Source organism: Camelus ferus, chromosome 3 (assembly GCF_009834535.1).
Source record: "Camelus ferus isolate YT-003-E chromosome 3, BCGSAC_Cfer_1.0, whole genome shotgun sequence".
Classification (NCBI taxonomy): domain Eukaryota; kingdom Metazoa; phylum Chordata; class Mammalia; order Artiodactyla; family Camelidae; genus Camelus; species Camelus ferus.
In genome coordinates, this window is record NC_045698.1 from 91,779,635 (window position 1) to 91,798,331 (window position 18,697).

Consider the following 18,697-nt stretch of genomic DNA (forward strand, 5'->3'; position numbering starts at 1 on the left):
AAAGAGCAAAAATTATAAATGAGTACTAAAGGCAGGCTTTCAGGTAAATAGTGAGAAGTGACTGGTGACAATCTAAGATGAAGAAAAGTCATAGCGACTACTGGAAATTGGCCTAAGAACATAAGAAGCTTTCAGAGTCCATACTTGGCCATGTCTTCTCTGCATTCTGAGAGATGGCAGCACTAACATTATAGTCCTCTGGAGTCTGAAGTAAAGTTCTGAATTTGCCAAAAGAGTTAACTTGGGGTTGCCAAATTCTCCCTAACACTAGTCCTTATTTTAGTGGCCAGTTTTCATGCTTAGTTTGTGACACCCCAAGCACAGGGCAGAGCTTTTTAGTTCTGAAACTGCTGATTCAGTTTGCATGAGGATATTACTTTTTAAGGAACTTTCAAAAACACCTAAAATTTAATTTTAGCCATAGTTTAATTACAGAATCCCTAGGTGCAGAATTTTCTCCACTTCCCAGCATTTACAGAATCTCACGTCACTTGGGGTTGGAGGGAGACTCTGGGGAGAAGGACCAGGAACCATTCAGCAGGTGGAAGGGCTTACCCTGGGATTCTATTTGTGGGCTGCCGTATGGAGGTTGTTATTAAGATGGTCAGATCCAGAGCGTCCTCTTGATGGCTTGTCTGGCCAGCCCTTTAAGATCTTAGTAGGAGGAGACTATAAGAAGGCTACTTTACATTAATTTATTAGTAAAGTTGACAGTTTTAAAATCTTTTACATTTGTATTTCTTTTGAGAATTCGATTCACATGTATGTTAGGAGCTGCTAATTGCTTTCCAATATCCATTCCCTCCTCTTTCTCAGTAACAAACCTAATTTTTAGCTGAGCCCTTTGCCACCCAGCTAAAAGGCTATGTTTCCCAGGCTCCTTTGCCACTAGGTATGACCATGTGACTGAGTTCTGGCCAACGAGATGTAAGCGTCATGTGGGACTTCAAACAAGTCTCCTTAAAAGGAAAGGGATGTGCCCTTGTACCTACCCTCTCTTTCTCCATCTAACTTCCATAAATGAGGGCACGATGACTAGAGCTCTAGCAACCAGCATGGACCATGAGAGCTGCACCCTAGGGATGGAACAGAATGAGCTGGAAGAAGCCTAAGTCTCTAATGACTCCTGGAGCCACTGTATACTAACCCTGAACTGACAAGCTGTGAACTCTTCTTTTTAATGTGAGAGAGAAATAAACTCCTATCTTCTTTAGACCACTATTATTTTCTGTTATATGTAACTGAACCACATTCTGATCAATACAAAATGCTCTGTTGCCTACTGGAGCATTTTTTCCCATTACTTACTTGTGTTTTTTTAACATTTGAAGGATATTTCCTCTCTGTAAATGTTGTGAATATTCTCCCCATTTTTGCTTGCCTTTTGATTTTATTTGAGTTTTGTTTTTAAAGGATAGGTGTTTATTTTTAATGTTAATTTTTATAGACTTTTAAAATGCTATTTGCTTTTGTATTTAAAGTCCTTTTCCATTCAGATCAGATAAATATTCACAAATATTTTTTCTAGGTTTTTTTTTTTTTTAACAATTTCACTGTTTATATTTAACATTTTAGTCCATTGGTGAGTCCTGTTGGTAAGTTTTGAATCTTTTGTAGGTCATGAGTTTTTAGCCCTGGCTGCTCTCCTGAGCTGTAGGGCAGGAGCCAGTGTTACTTACATTTCTTCCCATTTACACTACCTGGCCTGACCCTCCACACTCAGGCCAGCACACTCAGCACACATCCCCTCTCCTGCTCCTTCCCCTACCCACTCCTCTTCTGTGGATCATCTACCTGTTACCCAGGATAGCACTCTGGGCTTCTTCTGGAACTTCTGTCTTTGTTACCCTGTGTTCAGCTCTGTTCCAGTTCATCTCTAATTCCTGTTTACCTAGACCAGGCCACTGACAGATTTCTCAACTATCCAGGAGTTTTTATTATTTTCTCTCTGGATAGGAAATATGAAGAATTTTCATATATTTTTTCTGGGTAGATATGGAGCTTTTTAAATTCAAATTTTGTTTTCTTTCAAGAGAAATGAACCCTGTTTATCACCTTAAAATTGGAAAATACAGAAAAGCACAAAACTAAATAAAAATAAAACCCAGAATCTATTACTGGTACTTTTTAAAAACATAAAAAGTAAAAACCTTCTACCCTGAGAAATAACCCCTATCAATGGTTGATATATCTCCTTACAGACTTATTTATACAAACAAATGTAGAAGATATATATATGTACGATTTTGTGAAAATTGGATCATGCTGTATATTTGTTCAGCAACTGGCTTTTTACAAATAGCAATATATTGTGTACATCTAAGACAGTACAAGAAAACCTACTACATTCTTTTTAAAGGTTGCATAGTATTATTCCACTGCATGGATATACCATTTTTTAATCTTCCCTCCTATAGATAGCCATGGAGTTTTCCAATGTCATGCTAACATATATGAGGCTACTGTAAACATCCTCATCCTTATACTTGCATGTGTTTGTGCTAGTGTTTCTAGAAGATTTCTAAAATTGGGATTGTTGGGTTTAAGAGTATACACATTGTAAATTATATATGCTGCTGGTTTCTTCTTGTTAAAAGTTTGTAGCAGTAGATGCACTGTCCTTTTAAATGGTCCTTTCACCACCCTGTGAAGGAAGGAGAATTGGGTAGGAAGATCCTCTTACTGTGCTGCAGCTTTACGATCATCTCAGTTAGCTCAATGGGAAGCTCCAGCACAAAGATTGCGCATTAGCAGAGTCCCACTTTGAGCAGAAATGGACAGGCCCAAGCACCCCTGCCATAATCAGCCATTGGCTGGGAACTTCCTAGGAGGCAGTGGGGCCTTGGCTTGAATGACAGGTATGGCTAATGCTGAAGCTGCAGGCTCACACTCCATATAGCAGCTCCTCTGAGTGACACTTAACCATGGCTGTCAGAAACTGCAGCCTACCTTTTATTTCCTCCTTCCTGCTCTCAGAGACCCCATGCTGTGGTGCCACTGGCCTCACTACATGCCATCCCCCACATGACCTACTGTTCATACCACCCTGCCTCCCAACCCTGACCTTCGCTCACTCATTTCTTTCTGCTTGGAATGCCAGTTCTTCCCAGCTATGCCCATCAAAATCCTAATATGTTTTCAAATCCCAACTTAAATATCACCTCTCATGGTCACCTTCCCTGATCCCACCATGCAAAATTAATTGCTTCTTGTGCCTGTGGTGTTATTTGTAGATTAGTGCTTCCTGAGTTGGATTATTCTTAGCTGCTCCTTTCTCAGATTCTTACCCCTTCAGACTTCAAAACCTAGGACAATATAGGTACACAGTAAACATTGACCTGCTCCTCTCAAAACGCTTAAAGGTTGGAGAACTCCAACCCCTGGAATGGTAGGAAGCACACAACCAGTGGTCAATAAATGTTTGTTGAATTGTCTGGGGCCTAATGTGGAATAGGCAAGGTGGGCCTAAGGCTGCTGGGGAGAGATTGTTTACTGCTGTTAAGGATCACATGGTTTGGTACCAAGTCAGAGTTTTAAGACTAGAGCATGTCTTTTCTCTGTTTATGTTTTCCTCCATGATTTGGAAAGACCCCAATGGTTTTTTTTTTAAGTCATAATTTTATTTCCTCTGGTCAACAGATGGGAACTTTTCGAGGGGCTTCCCTTTTTCAAATACATTTTTATGTGTTGGGATTTTGCATTTCTTCGTCACTTATTCTCCTTATGGATATAAGAAGAGCCATTAAGATGCCTGGGATGAGATCTCCAGGTCAGATGAGTAATCATTTTCTAACTGGGTGTTCATAGAGTGGAGAGAGTTGGAAGGGATAGAAGTATTTTTCCTCTTCCTCTTTCCCACACCCATCAGTTAAAGAACTTCCCTGGGAGGGGACCTGTGGGAAATGGCTGAGGGTTTCCTGGGTGAGCATAGTAGGGCTGACATCAGGGCTTGGTAGGGATAAAGGGGGTGGAGAGAACAAGGGTAAGAACTGCTGACCCAGTCTCTCCACCCTCCTTTAGATATCCCTTGGCTACCTTCCCTCAGCTGAAGGAGGTTAGGGCTGGGGTGGCCACACCCTGGGCACCCTCCTCAACCTCTCCAAGCTGTCAGGTCCTCAGGAGAAGCACTAGGGTTTTCTCATCAACGTGTGGGAGCTGTATGCCTCTGCCTTCTCTCCTAGGGTGTTGTCAGTATAAGTGGAAGCAGGGAAGTTCTAGGCTGAGACCTCAGCTGCTACTGCTTGTTTGGCAGTGGTTATGAATACTTAGAGGCTTTGTGTTATCAGGAAGCCTGTACTAGGACCAGGGTTCTTATCTCTGGGTCCACAGGCTCATCTTCATGGGCTGTGAACCCACCATCTCCCCTGAAATAGTATTAAGTTGTACATTTGGTGGAGGCATAGCTCTCATCCAATTCTTACTTACCAGAAAAGTCTGTGATCCAAACCACTGCTTTAACCCAAAGAATAGTCTTTCTAATAAAAAAGAGGGTGTTTTCCTACAAAATCTGGATTATAGCTGCAATGCCAACACTGAGTAGTGGAGCCCCCAGGGTGATTCTAGAAAGAAGCCCAAATCATCAGCTTCACACTGTGATTGTCCCCTAAGAAGTTTGCATTCCCCTTGTAATCAGAGTTTGTGGTTTAGGGACCATAGGATTCAGTTGGTACAGGTCCAGAGAGCTGAACCCCTGAGAACTGCATCAAGTGGTCTGACATCCACCTCCAAGGAGGACAGCCTGGAGACAGAGTTGACCCTGCAGATGTGTGGATGGGGAGGCCATAGTAGGCATGGAAGGTCTATGAAAATAGAATATTCACAGGGCTTTTAAAAATGCATTCCAGCATCATCATGCTAAAAACCCCTAAAAACCTGAGTTCTGGGCAGATTTTGGTCTCCATTTCAGGGAGACAGTTCTGATGTCACAAAAGCACAAAATTTTAATGTGACAGCCTCTCCAATTTTGACAGCCCCTCTACTTTTATTTTTTAAGTCCTGGCCACAATTATAAATAGGGAACCATTTCTGTTGAGACTTCCCAAGAATTACATAAACAGTTTGGTTATATTTTTTTAAACAGCAGTTTCTGAAAACACTGAAAAAAAAAATCCCACTTATTTAACAGTGTGATGCCTGAGCCAGCGTTGGGAGTCCCTAGGAGGCCTTGCAGAATCACTTCCTTCTGACTGCAGTGGGGGCAGGGCCCTTGCTTGGTCATGAAGCTTGTGCTTTGAGAGGGGAAAAGGAGACTGAGCAGAGGAGGAAAAGCCTGGTGCAGTAGGAGGGAGGAGGCCTCAGATTGCTCCTCCTAAGGGCAGTTGCTGTATCTTATCACCAGCAGAGAGTAGGGACCCAGGATGCAGACATAGCTTTTCGGAGGTCATGACCCTTTGAGGGGGGAGCATGTGCTTCAGGCATGCTCTTCCTATTTGAGGATTGATATAACGGTAGAAACAGGGTTCCCGGGCCCCTAAGTCACAGGGAGAATCTCTCCTTTCTACGGTATTAGCAGTCTCAGTGGCCTTGAAGGTTATCAAACCTGAGGGGCTGGGCTTCAGCTGAGAAATGCCAATGCCTTTTTTGACACATCCTAGTCACCAACTCCTGTCACCACTTAAGTAGACTTCAAAAAGCCATTTAGACAGAAAAACTGGTCTTCCACACCTGTGGGAGTTGCTGAAAGGCTAGGAAGAAGGCCTCCTGCTTCACTGTCACCCTCCCCACCGCAGATTTCAACTGTCTCTCAGTTTTGCTATTAGAAATATGTTTTAAGTTAAGCATTCTCCTTCCCCATGTATTATTTTGGAAGTGCAGTTAGCTAAAGATGCATAAGTCATTAGTGAAAATTAACTTTATCAAACTGATGTGCTCTGTTTAAAGAGGGCTTGGTCTGGTGGTTCTTAGCCTTTTTAAGGTCACACATTGCTTTCAGAACCTGAGGAAGTAAGTAGACCCTTTCCTCAGGAAAATGCACAAACATCCAGAATTGTACATACCATTTGTGGATTTCAGGGACCCCCTTTATCCTACCCTGGAGTTCTGAGTTCTTATGAGAGGATGGTAAATGGGAAAAAGTAGTGGTGAGGAGTGGGGAACTAGGACAAACAAGGAATCTGGGTGCTGCTGCTAGAGATCACTTAGTGGTTTTCCCCAGGACCGGTAGTGTGAACATTATCAGAAATGAATGTCTCACCTGGCTGTGGTCACTGCCCTGCCCTAGAGAGAAGGTAGGCTTCTGTGAGCAGTGATGTTGGGAACCTGTGCACCACATCTCTGAGCTACTAAGATCACGTGTGGTATATATCCATGAAACTGGTTGAGGAGAAAACTGCCCTGGGGGTGCTGGAATTGGCTTTATGCTGGAGAAGGCAGAAGGTGGCTTGTGTTCATCTGGTAGGTGGGGGGGATCCTCTTGGCAAGGTGACAGGGGCCACCAGCCTGCTACCCCCTAGCAAGAGAGGTGGGGGCTTCGTCACTCCAGGCTACATACTCATAACCTTGAGTCTGAGATCTCTTTTCTTTGGGGAAGTCAATTTTATGAGGCAGCTTGTGATTCCCTGGGTATTGTTCTGTTCAAACTGGGGGAAACATGGGGAAAGTTTTTGGATCTAGATTTCATCTGAAAGCATCACAGGGGATTTTGGAAGTGAGGCAGCATAGCGAAACAAGCATAGCGATCATTTGTAGTCCCGTGCTTGTTATGCGAAGCTCCTCCTGTTTGTGGTGACTCAGGAGGGGAGAATTTCCCCATCTTGAGCCAGCTGGACAAGTGTCAACACAGCTCTCTTTGCAGGCTCTGGCACAGAGGAGGAAGAGTAGGGCCTGCACTGGGGGAGCCCCCAGGGTTTTGGGGACTGGACCCAGTTTAGCACACATGAAAAGGGATAGTCCTTCTCTTGATCCAGACAGCCAGGGTCCTCCTGCCCCACAGAGCCATCCTCAGACCTGATACAGCACCCCATCCAAACTGGGCAGCAACACCTTCTTGTTGAACTGATCAGGGGCTCACCTCTCACCTATATCACGTCATAGAACAAAGCCCAGGCTTTGCACGTCACACTCAAATGGGCACACCCTCATGGTCAGATGCAGTCTTTCTCCCACTCATCATCAAACTTTGTCCTTCCTTCACATGTTTGTTTTTTAAATATTAGTTATTTTTGTTACTATTTCTGTTTACTGAATTTCTTGACATTAAAATAAATATTTCTTAAACAGAATACAAAAAACACTAGTTATAGATGAAAAGAAAGATAAATTGAGCTTTCATGGACTTCTGTTCATCAGAAGATGCCATTAAAAGAATGAAATGGCAAGCCACAGGCTCATATTTTCAGTAACATAGCTGGCAGAGGACTTGTATCCAGAATATATAAAGAACTCTTGAAGATCAATAAGAAAAAGACAGACAAAATCTGCAGAAGTCTTGAGCTTCTTTAAAGTGAGTATCTAGATATCCAGTAAGCAAATTAAAGTTTATAAGATACCACTATACACCACCCCAAGAGACTAAAACCTAAAAGATTCATAATGCCAAATATTGGCAAACTCTAATATGTTGCTGGTAGGAATATAAATTTGAACATTTGGAAACTTGGAAAACTGTTCAGCGGGATTTACTAAAGCTAAGATTACATCATCCCGTAAACCATCAGTTCCACTCCTAGGTATATGCTCAAGAGGAATGAGTGCATATATCCACCAATGTCTGTAGTTTTCCCACTCAACAAGGCCCTAGACTGGAAACAGCCCAAATGTCCATCCAGAACAGAATGGATTGCGCCTGGATTGGGAGAATCAGTGTTGTTACAATGGCCATACTGCCCAAGGCAATCTACAGATTTAATGCAATCCCTATCAAATTACCCAGGACATTTTTCACAGAACTAGAACAAATCATATTAAAATTTATATGGAATCACAAAAGACCCAGAATTGCCAAAGCATTACTAAAGAAAAAGAATGAGGCTGGAGGAATAATTCTCCCAGACTTCAGACAATACTACAGAGCTACAGTAATCAAAACAGCATGGTATTGGTACAAAAACAGACGTATGAATCAATGGAACAGAATAGAGAGCCCAGAAATGAACCCACAAACTTTTGGTCAGTTAATCTTTGACAAAGGAGGCAAGAACATCCAATGGAATAAAGACAGTCTCTTTGACAAATAGCGTTGGGAAAACTGCACAGCTGCATGTAAATCAATGAAGTTAGAACACTCCCTCACACCATACACAAAAATAAACTCAGAATGGCTTAAAGACTTAAACCTAAGACAAGACACAATAAATCTCCTGGAAGAAAACATAGGCAAAACATTATCTCAGTACATCTCAGCAATGTTCTCCTAGAGCAGTCTACCCAACCAATAGAAATAAAAGCAAAAATAAACAAATGGGACCTAATTAAACTTACAAGCTTTTGCACAGCAAAGGAAACCATAAGTAAAACAAAATGACAACCTACAGAATGGGAGAAGATATTTGCAAAAGATGAGACTGACAAGGGCTTGATTTCCAGAATATATAAACAGCTTGTATGACTTAATAAGAAAAAAACAAGCAACCCAATCCAAAAATGGGCAGAAGACCAAAACAAACAATTCTCCAGTGAAGACATACAAATAACCAATAGGCCCATGAAAAAATGCTCAGTATCGCTAGTTATCAGAGAAATGCAAATCAAAACTACCATGAGGTATCACCTCACACCAGTCAGAATGGCTATCATTCAAAAGTACACAAATGATAAATGCTGGAGAGGGTGTGAAGAAAAGGGAACCCTCCTATACTGTTGGTGGAATGCAATTTGGTGCAGCCACTGTGGAAAACAGTATGGAGATTCCTCAAAAGGACTAAAAATAGACTTAACATATGATCCAGCAATCCCACTCCTGGGCTTATATCCAGAGGGAACCTTTATTCAAAAAGACACCTGCACCCCAATGTTCATAGCAGCACTATTTACAATAGTCAAGACATGGAAACAACCTAAATGTCCATCAACAAATGACTGGATAAAGAAGCTGTGGTATACTTATACAATGGAATACTACTCAGCCATAAAAACGACAACATAATGCCATTTGCAGCAACATGGATGGCCCTGGAGAATGTCATTATAAGAAGCCAAAAGAAAGAAAAATACCATATGATATCACTCATATGTGGAATCTAAGAAAAAAAAAAGAAATGAACTTAAATATAAAACAGAAACAGACTCAAAGACATAGAATACAGACTTGTGGTTGCCAGCGGGGAGGGAGGCGGGAAGGGATAAGCTGGGAGTTTGAGATTTGCAGATACTGACTGGTATGTATCAAACAGATAAACAAATTTATACTGTATAGCACTGGGAAATATATTCAATATCTTGTAGTAGCTCATGGTGAAAAAGAATATGAAAATGAATATATGTAGATCCATGTATGGCTGAAGAATTGTGCTGTACACCATAAATTGACACAACATTGTAAATTGACTGTACCTCAATTTAAAAAAAGAACAGAATGGATAAATAAATTGTGTCACATCCATACAATGGAATATACCACAGCAATTTAAAAAAGAACAAACTGTTTTGACACATAGCAACATAGATGAATCTCAGACATGTTGAGCAATAGAAGCCAGATACCAAAAAAGTATTACATGATTCTGTGTTTCTGGAGGCTAAGACCATACCTTTTATCTCTGAATCCCCAGATCCCTGCACAGTTCCTGCCACATATAACAGGCCCTCAGTAGATGTTTGTTGACAGAGTGAGTGAAGTAAGATGTGGCCTTTACTCCTGAAAGTGTTTTTAGAGTGATGTTGTGTGTGTTAGGGTGGAATCAGTCTGGTAGGCAGTTAACAAATCCTCGCACTTTGCTCTCAAACGAAGCAGAAGATACATGCTGTAAAGAGAAGCAGAAATGAAGCTCTTTTACCATAATGGGGAAGGGGATGGCAAAGGGGCTGTGAGTTCCAGGAAGATGCATTCACAGGTGCTCAGGGGACTAGGAGTACTTCCTGAAAGGGATAATATTGAGCTGAACTTTGAAAAGCGGTTGCAAGGAGAACAGGCAGAAAAGGTCTCAGAAGAGCAACCCAGCCTCAGGGAATGGCATAACCAGGTGGTTCTCAAGCTTTAGTGCATGTCAGAATCATCTGGAGGACTTGTGAAAACACAGGCAGATGGGCCGCACCCCAGAGATTATGGTTCAGTAGGTCTGGGGTGGGACCTAAGAATTTGCATTTCTAACAAGTGCCAGGTGATGCTGATGCTGCTGATCTAGAAACTGCTCTTTGGGAACTGGCTTAAGTCAAAGCTAGCTGGTCCAGGCAATTGAGCTATATTGTTAGGTAAGTGAAGTACAAGATGGGAGAGGGGTGTGGGCAGGTGGGCATGGCCTGAAGGCCTTTGGCTGCTGTCTGAGAAGCTTAGGCCTTATTCTATACACTTAATTTCAGGCCACGTGCATAGACATGTGTAATATCTGGTTTCCAGGATATCCCACTATAGGTTCTGAGTACCCTCAGCCTGAAGCTTCAGGTTATACAGATATGCAGGTGATAAATGCATACTGAGTTTGGCCTTGTAGAGACAAGCCCTGCACACAGCACACCTTTAGAGGGCAATACAGGTTACACTGATGGACAAAGAAGGATTGAAGAAAGGCATTATTTTAAATATATAACATCAGGATTATTTGTAGCCATGCAGTACACACATGATGTGGGAATGGCCAATGGAAAAAGAATCTGCTGATCTGACAATTCAGGCAAAAGCAGCAGTTTTACTCTCAAAAATTCAGTTTATCTGAATTTTTCTTTCTCATGGTTCACAATTCTTCCAGACCCAAGGACGAAGATGTTATACCACACACTCATTCCCTTTCTATTACCAGGGAGACACATAGAGCCAGGAGATTTCCCCCAAATGGTCTCTCTTTGGCTGAGGAAGGGAGGGTTAGTCACGTGGGTGGGGTCTCAGGAGGGAGGTACACTCTGAATGCCCCAGATGAAGAGTCCCTGCTCCTCCTTGGGGTCATCCTGGTCAGGATACTGGACTAGCAGGACTGCCCTTTCCTGGATGATCCAGGTGTGAAAAGCAGATGCCATCTGTTGTCCTGTGTACTAGCTTCCAGTTTTACTTCCAATGAGCTATGCTTAGTGAATACGAGTTCTCTGCAAAGTAATCAACTGGGTGTGGTAGAAACACAGATGAATCAGCCACAGACCTGCCCTTCAGAAACATACAATTTAATAAGGAAGAGGGGAGACAGAGGTCATTCTTGGTCATTAAAAATCCTCCGACCTGGTCCCTTATTTCTTCCCTGCACATCCCTGGTTTAGGTCTAGCTACTACCTCCTCTCCCTCACTCCCTAGTGTCAGAGGCTGGGGGTCTTACTCATCCAGTAGGATCCTGGGGTCACAGAGGTGAGTAAATCAAGATGCCTGTGGTCTGGCGAGAAGTCCTTCCTGCCCCATTACTGAAGATAGGCCAGTCCCGAGCAGATGCCCTGCAGCTACCTCCCCTGCTGCTGGGGCCATGACCATCATTTCCGGGCTGAGGAAACCCAAGTCTCCTTGCTGGCTGGGTTCCACACTGACAAAGGGTGCTTGGGGGCCCCACCTTTGCATTGGCCTGTCCCAGACCAGCCAAACCATAGGCCTTTGGGGGTTGCAGCTGTTGCACGCATGATGATCCACAGGAAGATGCAACGGGGCTCAGGTGACTGCCAGTGCCCTGACAACTTCTCAACTCCCCAAGGACCTCCTTCCTCTTGGAATTCTGCCCAAGTTTTCCCTCAGGAACATAGGGACTACTTGCTTCCTCCTCACCCCCAACTCCCATTTGCAAGAGAGCCACCTAGAAGAGAGCAGAGGCCCAGAAATCAGAACCAAGTTTACACCTTGGTCTGCCACTCCCCAGCTGTGTAACTAGGGCAAGGTACCTAACCTTTCTGAGCCTTAGTTTCCTCATCTGTAGAATGGGGATAAAGACCTTGCTTACTTTACAGTGTTGTTCAGAGGCACAGAGGATACAGAGGCAAAATTTTTGTCCTTAAATTGCCCTGAAGTGTAATGAGGGAGTCGGAAGCACACACACAGGATGATATGTACCATACCAGAGGTGTGTTTGGGGTGCAGTAGTGAGCAGAGTAGAGACAAACTAATTCTACTGAGGAAACTGAAGAGCTTCCTGTCAATGCTATGGGGCTCAGGGCATGGTGTATGCAATTCTCCAGGGCTTTGAACTCTAGTGTTTGCTGTACACCCAAAACTATGTTAAATATTTTACCCATGTTTTATTTTTTTATTCACAACAAGCCTGTGAGATAGGTGTTAGCATCCCCATTTTATAGATGAGCAAACTAAGGCTCAGAAATGATCATATGCGTTGATCTGGCATAGTATTTATTGAGCACCTACTACATGCTAAGTGTTGGCAGATATAACAGTAAACAAAAGAGACCCAAGTCCCTGGAGCTTGAATTTCACAGAGGAGGTCACTTGCCCAAGATGAGGCTGGAATGTGCCAGAGCTAGGATTCAAACCCAGGTCTGATGGCCTCCTGGGCTTGTGCTTTTCCCGTTCACCCCAGAACACGTTCTCCCTGAGAACAGTCCTCTTATGGGGGGCATAAACTCTCCCTACCAGCCCCTCTGGGGAATTGGAGAATTCAAGGATTCAGGAGGAGGGTGGGTCAGGGATAGGAGAGGAGCTGCTATTTCTGGAGAGCCCTTTATTTCCTGTGCACTCCCCAGAAGTGCTTCCCCAAAGAAAGGCTGACTGCCTCACCACACGGATATTTTCCCCAGGGAGGGTTGGAGGGAGGAGCTTCCTCAAGGGGATTTCAAAGGAGGATGAAGGTGCTCTCTGTGCTTAGGTCAGAGAGTGACACCCTCTTCCTGGCTCAGGTGGGGAATCCCTTTGGATTTCACTGGGTTAATGTGAGGGGCCTATTGTTTTCCTGCTGCTCAGGCCCTCCAGGGAGGAAAACTCTGGGTGGGGTATGTCAGAGGATTAAATCAGCTTCTGGCATCTGAGCGAACTCTGGGGCTCCTTGAGACCATGGCTCAGCTCTGCTCTTCCACTGCCCTAAGCCTCAGGCTGCCTCTCAGTGCCATGAGACTTGTGGTACTCCCACTGGGCAGTGACATTTTCTTTTAACTCGAGGAAACATTCAGAGATTTGCAAGCCTCCCCAACTAAGGAAAAAAGCTACGTACAGAATTATTCATTATAGTACTTACTCATAATAGCAGTCAATTGGAAACAGTCTTAAGTGGCCAATGTTTGGGAATTAAATAAAATTTGGTAAAAATGTGCATTCGGTGGAATACTATGCAGCCATTAAAAATCATCATGTAGAAGAAAACAAAATGGCAAGAGAAGAATGCTTATAATCAATTTAGTAAAAATTCTTGACTAAAACAGCATACACAAAACAGAATGTACATGATCTCATCTTTTAAAAATGTCTATATGTGCATAGAAAATGTCTAGAAAATTGCATACCAAATGTGAACAGTAGTTATCTGTGGGTGGTGGAATTGTAAGTAACTTCTTTTTTCAGTTTTTTCCAATTCTTTCTGTGAAAATGCATGTCTTTTGTAGTCATGGAGAAAAAAATCCCCACAATACATATTAGAGAGAGAAAGAGAGTATCTCTTTTTGGACCTGTACTTAGCTGGTGCCAGGCCCTACCCAGCCTTGGGAAATTTGAAAGCTCAAGAGTAGAGTAGGGTAAGGGCCAGTTTGAGGGGAATTAGCTGGGCACTGTCTTCTAGCTCTCATCTTAAATGTCATCTCCCAGAGAGGCCACTCGACCACACAGTCTGGCTGAAGGTGGCCCCTCCCACATTCTCTTTCCCTCTTTCACCCCATATTATTATCTTCATTGCACTTGTCCACATCTGAAGTGACTTGCCTGCTCATCTGTTTCCTTGGTGAATCTTCATCTCCTCTGCCAGAAGCGAGGCTCCATGAGAGCAGCACGTCCTGCCTGTCTTGTTCCCTCTGACTTTGCATCAGGAGAAGAGGCCCGAGTGAGATCTTGGTTTATAAGAAACAGAGGACCTGCTCAACAACCCCCAAATTATGGGTATTGATCCTAAGGCTACGCATGACACTGAGAAAATGGGAGTAATTTCATGAGAGTCTAGAAACAAGCTGATTGCTGTCTCATGGGGCCAGAACTGGTTGAAGCTCAGCAACCTGGAGAATCTGGTCCAGCTTGGGAACCACAGCTGCCAAATGGTTACATGCATTGTGGAAGTGCCCGCTTTGTGCTTTACAGTTTATAAATGAGTGAAGTGAAGCTAAAAGCAGTTTATCTGATCATCATTTACCCCTTTGCTTCCAGAACTTCTGCTGCTGCCAGCCCACTCTGTCTTTTAGCTCACGATTTGAGCTTCTCTCATTTGAATTTGTTCCAGTCAGGTTCTCATCCCAACCATTTCCCTGAATCTGCCCTTGACCAGGATCACCTGTGGCTCCAAGTACTAAATCCAGTTATTAATTCTCTGACTCCATATTACTTGACCTGTCACAGTGGGTTGCTCCCTCTCCTTGACACCCTTTCTCATGGTTTCCCTCCTGTTTTACTTGCTACTCCTCAATCTCATGTGCTGAGCAACTGAATGGGGCTCAGTCCTCACAGCAACTTCTCTATTGACAGTCACCCCCTTGGTGATCTCATCCTGTGTCATGGCTTTAAAGAGCTATATGGTCAGTAGTCACAAATCTTTGTTTCCAGCCTGGACCTCTCCCCTGAACTCCATACTCATATATCCACCTGCTTACAGGCCTCTCCACTTGAGTGTCTAAAAGTCTTTTCATACTTAACATGTCCAAAACTGAGTTCCTTATCTCCCCATCAGACATGCTCCATTATCAGGCTTCTGCATTCAAATAATAGCTATTCCATCTTCCCACTTGGTCAGGCCAGAAATCTTGGAGTCCTCCTTGACTCCTTTATTTCATATCCCACTTCCAATCCATCAACAAATTCTGCTGCCTCTACTTTGTGGTGTCTGACCAGATCTCATTATCTCCATGCTACCTCTCTAGTCCAAGCCACCATTGTCTCTTGCCAGGATTTCTGCTGTAGCCTCCCAACTGGTTCAACCTATACTCCCCAATTTAATCTCAACACAACATCCAGAGTGATCTTGTTAAAGTGTGAGTCACTTCGTGTCACTTCTTTGTCTAAAACTCTCCAGTGGCTTCCATCTTGAGTCAAAGCTCAAGTTTAATACTTGATGAACTTTAATGCTCTGCACACTCTAGAGCCTCTCACTACCTCTCTGATCCCCTCCCTTACTTCCCCCTTCACTTACTCTACTCTGGCCACACCACCCTCTTCTCTGATCTTTACCATGTCAGGCAGACTCTCACCTTCAGGGCTTTGCATGTGCTGTTGCCTCCACCTGGGAAGCTTCTTCCCCACTGATTTTTAGGGTGCATGTCCTCATTTCTTTCAGGTCTTTGTTCATAGGTCATCTTCTCAGATGTCTGGGCTTCTCTGGCCACACCATTTACAGTTTCAGCTCTCCTTCCCACCTTCTGATCTAATATTTTCCTCCCCCGTCTTTTGCTTTATTTTTCCTCTTCTGGCTACTATTTTATTTATTTATTTATTTATTTATTTATTTATTTATTTATTTGGTTGGTTGGTTGGTTGGTTGGTTGGTTGGTTGGTTGGTGGTCTTTGCCAGAGATTTCAAGTTCCACAAGGACAGGGTTTTTAAAATTTGTTTGTCTACTACTGTATCCCCAGAGGCCAAGGACGGTGCCTGGCATATCTGATGACTGGATATATGAAGAAAAATGTATGACAGGACTACTGACTATTTATACAAGGCCTTGAGACAAGGGAAAGAGCATTGAGGTTTCTGCCAGCATTAGCAGGAGCATTAACAAGCCAAGTGAGAAAGAACTGCCCTGAGCAGAGAATGCCCACGTGGACGTCATGTGCTGGTGTCTGTCGTGGACCAGCTGCTTTGCCCCAGGTCTCCCCCTCAGTGCTGTGCCTCAATCACTTACTTTCCTTTTTTCCACCAGGTGCCAGAGTTTGCAGCCTATTGAAGGAAGACAACATCAAGGTAAAAGAGCAATAATACTGTATCTAGTTTGGGTCTTCCTAGCTTAAAAGGCCCTGAAAGTTATTCAGGGAAGACCAGAGTACTGAAAGTGTTGGCAACCAGATAAAGTGAAGATCTGAGAATTCGAGTTGACTTTTTGATTAGTGTGTGAGTGCTGGGACAGTGAGGACAGCTGAATATGAGGAGTGGATCATCAGAGGTGGCTGTCAGGTCTTCAGATCCAGGAGGAGACTGCTTTCCTTGGGAAAACATCACAACCTCCCTCATGCCAGTCAGTTGTGGGCCTACAGCCTGGCCCTCCTGCTCTGCTTTCCTCCCTCCCCTTCCTTACTATTGAAGTCCAGGCTTTTTTTTTAAAAGTATGGTTCTAACTCTAGAGGAATACACTAGAATGCTTTCAGCATAGGGTTCTAAGATTCAGTGTTAAATCACAGTCCAAATTTTTTTATAAGTGGAAATACTCAGTAAATACTGTATGTGGGGGAATGTGCACTGATAGCTGATGTGACTGGAAAAGGGGCAGCTGTTTAAAATGTGTCTAGCCTTTGTCCAAGCAATTCTACCTCCTGGAATTTATCCTAAGAAAATAATCATATTTGTGCAAAGGTGTATGAACAAAGGTATTTGTAACTGCATTGTTTATAATAGAAAAAAAAAGGGAAACATCAGAAAGTCCAATAAAAAGGAATTGGTTGTTTAAAATCTGGCATGTCCATACAAAGGCATGTCATGCAGCAGAATGATCTAGATGTGTATTTATTGACAAGAAAGATGTTTGCATATATTAAGTGAAAAAAGAGAGAAAGAAAGAAGGAAGGAAGGGAAGGAGGGCAGAAGGGAGGAAAGAAAGAAAAAGAAAAATGGAAAACTCTTACAAAGCATTCAAGGAAAATAGCTTTAGATTTAGCCTGGAGGGTTGAAATCCACATCAGTCTCTTAACCAAGATGAGGACTCAGACAAGTGATGTGATCTCCCTAAGCCCCCGCTTCCTGCCTGCAAAATGGGAAGAATAACACCTGCCTCACAGAGTTGTGAGGATTTGCTGGGATTAACACCTCTAAAGGCCCAACTCAAGGTTTGGCATATGTTGAGTGCTTAGCAGGTCGGTACCCAAATGAGATGTGGACCAACAGTATTTTCACTTGTGAGAAAGCCTGGATACATTCTGGATACTTGTGAGAAAACCTGGAAACATTCTGGAATTTCATGGGCAAATATTGGTTTTATTTGGCTGGTTAGAATTATGGGTGATTTTCAATATTTTAACATTTTTCTATAAGGAATATGTATTACTTATATAATGATGATGTAATTTTTCAAAGGATGTAACAATTGAAAATGTTTAAAAAAAAAAACAAAAAACTACAGTGTATTTGGCAGGCAAGTCAGCTGAGCAGCCCCAGGGCAGAGCTCTGGAGGACTGAGGTAGAGACAGATGGGATGGAGAATAGGCAGTGGGTAAAGGAAAAGAAAGAAAAGACAGTTAGGCCTGAGGGCTAGTGTCCAAGGAGATGTGCCTCAAATGTAAGGCTCAAATGCCTACAATCATGTTCCCCACTTTGGCCTCTTCTCAGGGATCCCCTGGTAAGAGATATGGTGACCTGTCAGATGACCATGAGTGTGTGTGGGCACTTTTGGCTGCTTAGACAGCCTGACTCCTGCACCTCCAGGGAGGGCCCTGTGGCTGCAGCCCTGGGCAGGCGTAGCTCCTCAGCCACCCTCAGAAAGAAACCCAGCATCTTGTCTGGGTCCAGAGTAAGAAAGGTAGGGGATCCTAGTGAATTCCCAGAAGTCATCCTAAAAGGATGACTAGCTCCTCTCTTTGGCAGCCTGGTAGGATCCATACTCAAGGGTAGGGTCTCCCAAGCAAATACAACCTGCTGGGAAAGGGAGGGGGTGACTGTCCAAGGGCTGCTGTGCCATCTCCCATCCCTACCCCTACCTACCAACAGTCTGCTGGTTGGTGACGTTAGGAGAAACTCTTCCACATTAACAAGGTATATGCTGCCCATGCCAGTTTTTTGAGCATTCTTGGGCCATGGCTTGTCCACATAAGTGAATTTTCCAAATAATTGAATTTAATCCAATCACATTGTAATTTTTTATTGGACTCATTTTAATTAATTTCTATTTTATCAAACTTGTCAAAATTATGCATGGATATGGTTTAAATAAAATAGACAGGCTTATAAAAAATCCCCTTTCTACCTTTCTCAGTCCTACTCTCTTCAGAGGGAGCCCCTTTTAACCCTTTTCTATTTCTGTTCTGTTGTTATTTCTTGATTTACCAATTTTAGACCTCTGTGGACTTGTTGTGGTAGATGAGAACTGAGCTCACCTATAAAACCACGTCCAGTTCTCATCCCTGCATCCTTTCAGTAAGACTAACACTATTTTTGGTTAGCTCAATACATACTGAATGTAGACATTCTTCACTGCTGTGCTAAATAGTGTGTTATATATCCTTGAGTTCTGGAGGAAATTATGTTAATTCTTCGATAATTTCCTCCTCTCTGTTTTATCTGTTGAACCTAATGGATTAATCTTCTAATTTTCTTATATTTTCTCTTTTATTTCTCCTCCCTTTGTCTTTTGGGTC

At 43.1% G+C, this 18,697-nt stretch overlaps 1 protein-coding gene across 2 annotated transcripts in view; it reads left to right on the forward strand.

Annotated features, from left to right (window-relative positions):
• The window catches only part of RAD50 (RAD50 double strand break repair protein), a 209,941-nt gene that overhangs the window by 28,011 nt on the left and 163,233 nt on the right, over positions 1-18,697 (forward strand). For both annotated transcript variants that reach the window (XM_032476688.1, XM_032476689.1), the window contains one exon: positions 16,057-16,097. The gene's annotated coding sequence lies outside the window, so the exon portion shown is untranslated. The remainder of the gene's footprint in view (positions 1-16,056; positions 16,098-18,697) is intronic.